The following is an 8,817-nucleotide window of genomic DNA, read 5'->3' on the forward strand; positions in this document are numbered from 1 at the left end:
GGTCTCCAATTACTTAATTTGTTACGAGGTTTGTTACCTTTTGGAATGCATGTTATAATTCCCTGTTTTTGTGTCACTGAAAGTTCTGATATACTATAACTGAAATTTAGGGATCTTAAAATAAATGGTCCTATGTTGTTTCCAAAATATTTTTAAAAATTCAACGGTAAAACCATCCGAGCCAGGGCTTTTATTGTTTTTCATTTTAAGAAGTGTACTTGTTAATTCATCAATGGTAATGTGTCGTTCGATATTTGTTGATTCCTGGGTACAGTAGAGTTTAGGTACAGTATAATGTTCTAGGAGTAAATCTAGATTGACATTTTTGAGTTCATTATTTTTCCGATACAAGTTTTTATAGTAATTTTCCGTTTCCTTTAGAAATTCAGAAATTATTATCATCTATAGTTGGAATAATTTTACTGGTAAAGTTGCGAGATTCTAAGTTACAAAAATAATTAGTTGGTTTTCCCCCCTCTCCTATCCATTTTGCCCTTGAGCGTATCATATTTCCCTTAATTTTGTGTTTTCGTAATTCTTCTGTTTTTTTCTAACTCAATTACAATTATGTTGTTTGGTCCTGTTTTTTCTAAATTCCTAATTTCGCTAATTCAAGTTTTTTCTCTCTCATTGTTATTTTTTGTATGCGACTTGAGTATGATATTGTTTTACCTCTAATTTCCATCATTAATGTTTCTAAAAATAGTTGATCATCAATAGTAAGTGCTATTTTATCTAAAGGTATAGTATTGATGTTATTAATGTTATAAACAGGTAGCGAGTATTGTTGATTTAATAAGATTTATAAATTCAACATCATATAAAAGAGAGTTATTAAATTTCCATAAACCTTTTCCACGTTCAAAGTTATTAAAAGTCAAGTTAATGGTAGAAAAGGAATGATCAGAACGGTAACCTGTTCAATATTTGAAGATGTGAGGCTTGGAAGTAGACGACTGTCGGATATTAATATACATGTGTGTATAATCTAATCTTGCTTGTTTGTGTGGCTTTTTCCTACGCCATGTGTATCTTTTTGTCTGGGGGTTGAGTTGTTTTATTTATTTATTATAAGTTTTGATATTGTATTTCAAAACACATTAATTACATTTTCTGAACCGTGTCACTATTCGAATGAATTAAAACATGACAAACACAATCCGCCAGCAGTGTCTACTACCTGCAATCTCAACGTATTGTACAAAAGACACACAATGTATTAGCACCTATTGTAATGTATTTGATTCCTTTTCCAGTTAGAGGATATAAAACAAAAACACCATTATGCAGGAAATATAGCCCATGGCAAATGTGATCATAGTTACATATGCCTAACCTCTCATGTAGAAGGTTTAGTATTGTGTAAGGCACGCGCACTTAACACACATTTAAGACATGGCTATGGTGTACTCCTTAAAACTTAAGGTCGAAGTCTTTCTATGGAGGAAAGTATGACACAGTGTTGGACCTTGTAGTTTACTACCAATTCGACTTAAAGGGATTTTCTTTTATCTAGTGTTGTAATCCATGGTTGAAGAGTTATTAGATTGCCTGCAGGATTTTCATTTTAATTAAATATATTTGCCTAAATCTATTCCTATATTATTTTTTCAGCTCGAAATATCATTTGCCTCATACAAACATATCACTAATACAAGTCATACTTGTGTTATGGGATCTATAAAAATGCTATATATATATATATATATATATATATATATAACTCTTATAGTATTAACACGGACGAAAACAGGGTTATGTTCGTAATCACTTCTTTCTTTATTTACTACTAATATACAAATGTAGATAATACCAAGAGTATGTCAACGTAAATATCTATCTCTCCTACTTTTAATTAAAATACGTTACTGGAGTTTCAATGGGGCACATCCTTTCTAGTCGTGTGATAATATCCGTGCTAGCTTTGTATTGATTTATTACCTTTCAGATAAAGGTAGTAGCAATTGAGATATAATCGTTCTTATTAAAAGTTTCCGGAACAGGAATTGAGTCGTTTACTAGTTGTCGTGAAGATATAAACAAGTAACAGTATCGGTTTTCGAGAACATGTAAATAAATTAAGTACATTGCCGGGCGATTAATATGATTCTAATAGCTATATCCAAACTAGTGGATCAGGTCGTTTTCCGATGAAAATATAAAGTGTATCTAAAAGGCTTTCCTTAAGTCAAAATAGATTATAAGTATAGAACTGAAGTGTTGCCTCATATGTCTTGTGCGATAGTACTTATCTGAATGAATCGTGTCGGCGTTTTCTGCTTCCTTCTTTATCTTCAGATGTCACCAACCCAACAGAAGATGAAATTCTATCAATGTCTCGACAACAAAATATTAGAAGTCAAACATTTAATTATCCTCCGTCTTTCTCAGAATTGCCCCTATGATTCTTATTTCCCTCGATAAAAAGATTGACCCATAACCTTTTTTTAGGTACAGTATATCAGGTGTCAGTCATAAAGCCTTCTAAATGTGTGCTGTCCACATCTCTTGGGGCAACGAAGGTAACAGGTAGAGGACAGAAGAAACTGTTGCCAGAGCATAGTAGACGATTATACACAATCTTAATCTTTCGAACTCTAAAAACGCAAACTTCCTAACTAGCTGTAGCAGGCTGTTAGATTATGATTTACCATACAGCGATTGCTAACTTTCCAGAGCTTTCCTATGACGTAGCTCCTAAATTTTGAGAAAAAATATTTACAAGAAAAGTTTAGCCACATTAAATGCCTGGTGGTTCTGTTAACACGACCGTAGCTGGTTTTTATTGTCAATGATGTCACGAAATATGGAATTGACCTATAGATTTCGATGGCGGGTGTCCTCGAAGAAGTAGAAGCCGCTTAATCTTCCGAAACACCTGGTCTTACCTCCTTGAATTTTGTTAACTGTTTCTGTGTCAATATTTTCTTAATCCTTTGCCCTCTTCTTATCGATTTGAGTTAGAATCAGGAGTTTACCCTTGACTGAAGTGTCAATCAATTTACACCATAAACATAGGAAAAGTCATTGCCCCCTAAAACGTCGTCTCCGGTAAATCATCCCAGGATGAAAATCTTCATTTGAAATAATCTGGAAAAACAGAAGATGGAAAGAACTTGATTTAATTCCACATGGCAATTAACTACTCTGCTTCCATAACAATATTTCCTCTGTGAAATTACTTTTAGACATATTTTACATATCTAGAACATTTATGCATATATAGGAAACGTTAGCAGTGCACAGAATATGTAAATACATCAACAGCAGAACAAAAGAGGTTAGCAATCAGGAGAAAATGATGAAGTGACGTCTTTCCTCATCCATCATAGCTACTAGATAAGACCATCATGTATGATCCAAGCTGTTGCAGAATCACTCGCTTTACTCTATCTGCTTACAAGTTCTCTGAACGTTTGATAACACGTGAATAAGTTTACACTTATGTTTCTGTTTAGAAGAAACAAAGCGTATCGGACAGTCTATATCATACTTCACATAAGGTACAAATCCTTGTTTCAAGCTGATGACATATCAATTTCCTTCGATTCATTTTTGGCTCTAACTTTTGAATCTAACTATTAATTTTTTTTGTAAGGTGTTTGTATCTTGTGTGTCTTGTCTTCAATCTTCAGAGAGTGTTTTACAAACTACTGATATTGTTGAAAAGATAGTTTAACAATATTTCGTCAAACATCTAAACTGATACTTAGAGAATGTCTGCCGAAATCCCATTCCATTTTCGTCTACAACAAAAGCAAAATATATGAGAAACGTTTTCTCTTGACTAAAAAATATGTTTCCACTAAAGTCTTTTCTATATCTTAGATAATTAATCACATCATAACTTTTGTAAGTTTTGCTTATTACTTTTAGGTTAGCCCGTGGTCAAGTTGGACAGACTGCGTACTAGATAATGGCGAATGCGGAGAGGGGTCTAAAAACCGGACGAGGAGAGTGGTCACAGAGAATAATTGTAAGGGGAAGCTATGTCCAGATCTTTTTCAAAAGTTAGATTGTACAGGACCGTGTTGCTCAGTCAACTGTAGTGTCACATCCTGGACTGATTGGGGTGCATGTTCAACAGAGTGTGGCGAAGGTGTCAGGTAAGATATCGGGTAGGAGATGTCGTCGTAATACAATGTAAGTAAGATAAAACGTCTGTAGGGATTCATATCCTCTAAACACAAAATAAAGACTTCGTATAATGTCATACAAACCCAGGTACAATGATATATGTCACTAATCATCGAGGTTTGCCATTAACTTGCATGACAGGTTAAGATGCATTGATTATTTTATAATAATCCAAAACCTAAAATGAAATTGATTTAGTTCTGGCGTTGGTAATTTACATACCCTCCAGTATTTGAACAATTGCTTAAGACCATTTTAATTTTCCTGACTTCCGGTCTTCAACTCTTTTGGCCTCTTGCATCATCGATGAGTCTTTGAAGGTCAAAAAAGCTATGAGACCCCTTTACGTCTATATTCCTTCCTCGGTATCTATCTATTGCATAATTCATATTTAAATGTGTGTTGAACATGACCTGTATCAGTGGGTGATTTCTCACTTTACAGCTCCAGAACTAGAGATGTAACCAAGCACCCGGTGTGTGGAGGGACGCTGTGTCCGGGGCTTCTTGAAACAAGACCCTGCCGGGAGGATGCACTGGTCAATTGTTCCCTGACAGAGTGGTCAACCTGGTCAGAATGCAGTAACGACTGTGGGAAGGGATCGATCTTGCGGACCCGAACTCTTCTCACTCCTGCTTATTGTGGCGGCGCTCCATGTCGTCAAGTGCCTTTGGAGGAGAGTAAGAATTGTAGCTCACACAGGGCCAGACAAGACTGTCAGGTAGGACCCCCGTAAGGTTGATGTTGAATTGAAAGTGTGATGAAAAAATGAAATTGAACGAGTTTAAGAAGTGGAAGAGAACTCCTAAGAGAGGTTCTATGACGGAGGGATGAAGCCAGGGTCGTAATCCTAGCATCTTTCCAAATGCTGTGACGAACTTAAAATAATCAAATAACTTACCTTTCAACACCTTTTTCCAACCGACTATACTAGCCTAACAATCACAAATATCATTCAACTGTACTTTTACATAAATTCGTGATGTTGAGTACCTCAAATTAAGAAATTGTCTTCCATTCTAGATGTCCGACTGGCATGCGTGGGAAGCCTGTATTCGTAACTGTGACGAAGGTGTTCAGATCCGCAGACGTGTCGTGGAAGTTCCACAGATATGTGGAGGAAAAGCCTGCCCTCGGGCAATGGTAAGTTATGTAAAGAGTTACAAATTAAGTGGACCACAGGTATGGTGACGAATGAAGCGCAATGGTGAATGTAGTAAGGGTAACATTCAGTATGGAACGGAATTCAAGTAAATATTACGCTACCGTTATTGCATTCTTGTGTGCAACATTAACATTGTGTTATGCGAATTGAACCTTATCATTTCCTTTATTATCATTCATGTATTCAGTGTTAAGATTGCATATTGCAGTTTGATTATTCCAGTCGTCAACATTGTCATTACGAGTTTGCATTGCGCAATCCGGTATTCGCCAAGTCAACATTCAGTATTGCATTATCGGCATTCGCGTTCACTTTGTGATTGTTGGCGATCTCATTCTTTAGTTCCTCATTATGCAGTATGGGGGCGCTGCGCTGTTTATGCTATTCGGAATTTATCGGACTTTGTGGCCGAAGCATCCGGAACATTAAGTAAAGTTACCTTCCCTATAGGCCTATATATGACCTTTTATACGGAACATTAAGTGGAGTTACCTTCCTTCTACATGACCATTTATACGGAACATTAAGTGAAGTTACCTTTCCTATAAAGACCTTATGCAATAAAGTTTTCTGCCATAATCACCTAGCTTCTATTGATTGGTTTTCACCAATTATTTTTTTTTTGTCAACTTTAGCTTTTCTACATTCTGAGGCAGGAATAATTTGTTTCTTCTTTGAAGTCTCTTTGTAACTTTTATAACTGTGAAAATATTAGAAGAAAAAAAAATACCGATATCATATATGTTTTTCGTTTGTATTTCTAAGTTCTATCATTCTTTCATCTTTGTCAAAAGATTTCTAAAATACAGGACACATGAGTAACTGTTGTTATTCATTTCGTAGTGATAATACATTTTTGAGATTTTTATGACATGTATACAAACTACTAAAGGAAAAAACCGAGGTCGTAGAGAATCAGAACAATTTTTATTTAGAAACTATGTAGTAAAGAAATAGTATATATAGTTTCAAGGATCAAAATACATTTTGAATATACTTGTATGTGTGCTTACTTCAAAAGATTTAAACATTATGTGAGTATCTTATTCATTTTCAGACTATTACAGTCTTTTTATGTGGAATTTGTCAACTTTGTCAACACAACATTTTGTGTACTGGTAAAAAAAATAACAAATAAAAAATATATGAGTTATCTATCGATATAACAAACATTTACTGTTTGAAGGTGTGACATAGGAGGTAGCCGCCGCGTATCTTGAGCTTTCAAATTACTGCCATGTAATATATGAATGGCGTAATTTAATTAACATTACAATGATCAATCGATAAATGCAAGTAATAGTTTTATGCAATTTAGAAGCATCAAAACACGAGATGTTGGTTGTTATAAAGTACATTTTTAACTAATTGTGAATAAAAAAAAAAAAAAAAAAAAGATAGAATATATATCAATATTGAGAAAGTTTATAGTAACAAATGAAAATAACATATTTGAGTCATAATTATACAAACAGTAATCTGGAATGCTAAATGCTTTACCCTCCTTATTTAGTAACTCTCTTATGTGCAGACTTTGTTTTTATATATAGTCTAGGTATTTCTGGCTATTTTAATATAGACTAGACATGTCCCTGTGGTCATATTATGTCAAGTCAACATCACCAAAACACTAAAATTGTCTGAATTATAATTACCTATTGCCTGTGTATGCTACAATTAGTCCGTTATTTCAGGCAAAAGTAATCGATAAACGAGAAATGACTTCACTTGAAATTTTGCGAACAGCGCTATTCTATTTCCGGATGCTTCGATTACTGCCGCAAAGTCCGATGAATTCCGAATAGCATAAACACCGCAGCGCCCCCATACTGCATAATGAGGAACTAAAGAATGAGATCGCCAACAATCACAAAGTGAACGCGAATGCCGATAATGCAATACTGAAAATACCGGATTGCGCAATGCAAACTCGTAATGACAATGTTGACGACTGGAATAATCAAACTGCAATATGCAATCTTAACCCTGAATACATGAATGATAATAAAGGAAATGATAAGGTTCAATTCGAATAACACAATGTTAATGTTGCACACAAGAATGCAATAACGGATAGTGTACTTGAATTCCGTTCCATAATTCAGATTTACCAGTTTTATAAGAGCTGTAAAAGAGAGGGAAACATCAAAAATACATATATCAAATACAGACATGTTTTTTAATAAGCTCAATGTAAACCGTTTAATAAACATTGTATGCAACATTTGTTTTGCAAATAGGAGGTGAAAACATGCCACAAGATTTGTACCCAGATTTGCAAGCAAAGCGTGTGTTCATGTAAAGTCGGGTTTTACCTTGGTGCTGACGGAGTGACGTGTTACCCGCTCCAGTGTAGCATGCCACGTGTACAGTTCTGTCCACCACCACACACGTTCTCCACCTGTAGATATCCACGATTTGAATGTACATCTGTGAGTACGTCTGCAGAGTTTCTATTGAACATAGCTTGGCCCATCGCATCAATATGATATTACATGTGTCAATGATTAACCATCCTTTATTTGACACCACTTTACTACAATCTTTCCCTAATATACCTTACTGAAACGTTGAAACTTTACGCATTTTTTTTCATTTAACGGACGCAAAATTGATATCATTCTTGATGTAACTTTAATAGTATCTCACCGATAACAATCTTGGTAATTAACATATGTATGTATTTCGTAACATATTTCTTATACCTTACTGTAACAATCTTACTCACTCTCTTCTTGATTAATCTTTTATTTGATGCCATATTTTACTTGATTAAATTCTTAATCATTAGAGTAAGTTAATTGATAATGGTCAACTTTTTATTGATGCTTATATTGTAAAGTAGTAAACTATTTAAGTAATTATTCTACTAGAAGTCGTATTTTCGTTCCTTTCGCTCTTGAAGTATTATATTACATTATCTGTATACTACATATATTTAAAATCAATTAAGTTGGCGCGCCAATCAATCATTTGTCATGGTACTAGCATATCTATTTTCACAAACACTGAACATTTTATAAAACAAAATCCTCTTCTGTCTTACCCAGTACAGCTATGGTAGCAACTGTACTGCCTCATGTGCCCATTACCAGAATTGGGAGCTGAGTGGAAGCCCTCATTATGTCACGTGCCAAGCGAATGGGAAGTGGACCCAGCCCAAAATATTCTGTGCTCCTGCCAATAATGCGCCAACAAAGGTTCTCTCTCGCGTTCTTCCAAAATGTTGACTGAATAACCAAGATAGCAAATCGATTAATTACATGATCTGAGCAGTTAATTTTTAACTATTTGTAAAACTGAAGAGAATTAATCTAATTTTTTCACATTTCCTTTAATAAAAAATGACTACATGGTTATTTTTCATTCCTTGAACATGATTTTATGCTATTTAAAATTTGTGAAAGTATATAGGTTTATACAAACACTATGCTCTTTATGACGGTTTAAAAGTTCAATATTTTAAATTTAATTACATCAGATACGAAACTATCAATACTCACAAAGTACTGATT

General features: G+C 34.4%; 1 long non-coding RNA gene across 1 annotated transcript; it reads right to left on the minus strand.

Annotated features, from left to right (window-relative positions):
- Nucleotides 1–2,352: 2,352 nt before the first annotated feature.
- Nucleotides 2,353–8,575, minus strand: LOC117323393. The gene is made up of 3 exons (XR_004531715.1): nucleotides 8,349–8,575; nucleotides 7,618–7,703; nucleotides 2,353–3,090 (listed from the first exon to the last, which is right to left on the minus strand). It is a non-coding gene; the product is annotated as an uncharacterized LOC117323393 (long non-coding RNA).
- Nucleotides 8,576–8,817: the final 242 nt, after the last annotated feature.

Source organism: Pecten maximus, chromosome 3, assembly GCF_902652985.1.
Source record: "Pecten maximus chromosome 3, xPecMax1.1, whole genome shotgun sequence".
In the NCBI taxonomy this organism is placed as follows: Eukaryota; Metazoa; Mollusca; class Bivalvia; order Pectinida; family Pectinidae; genus Pecten; species Pecten maximus.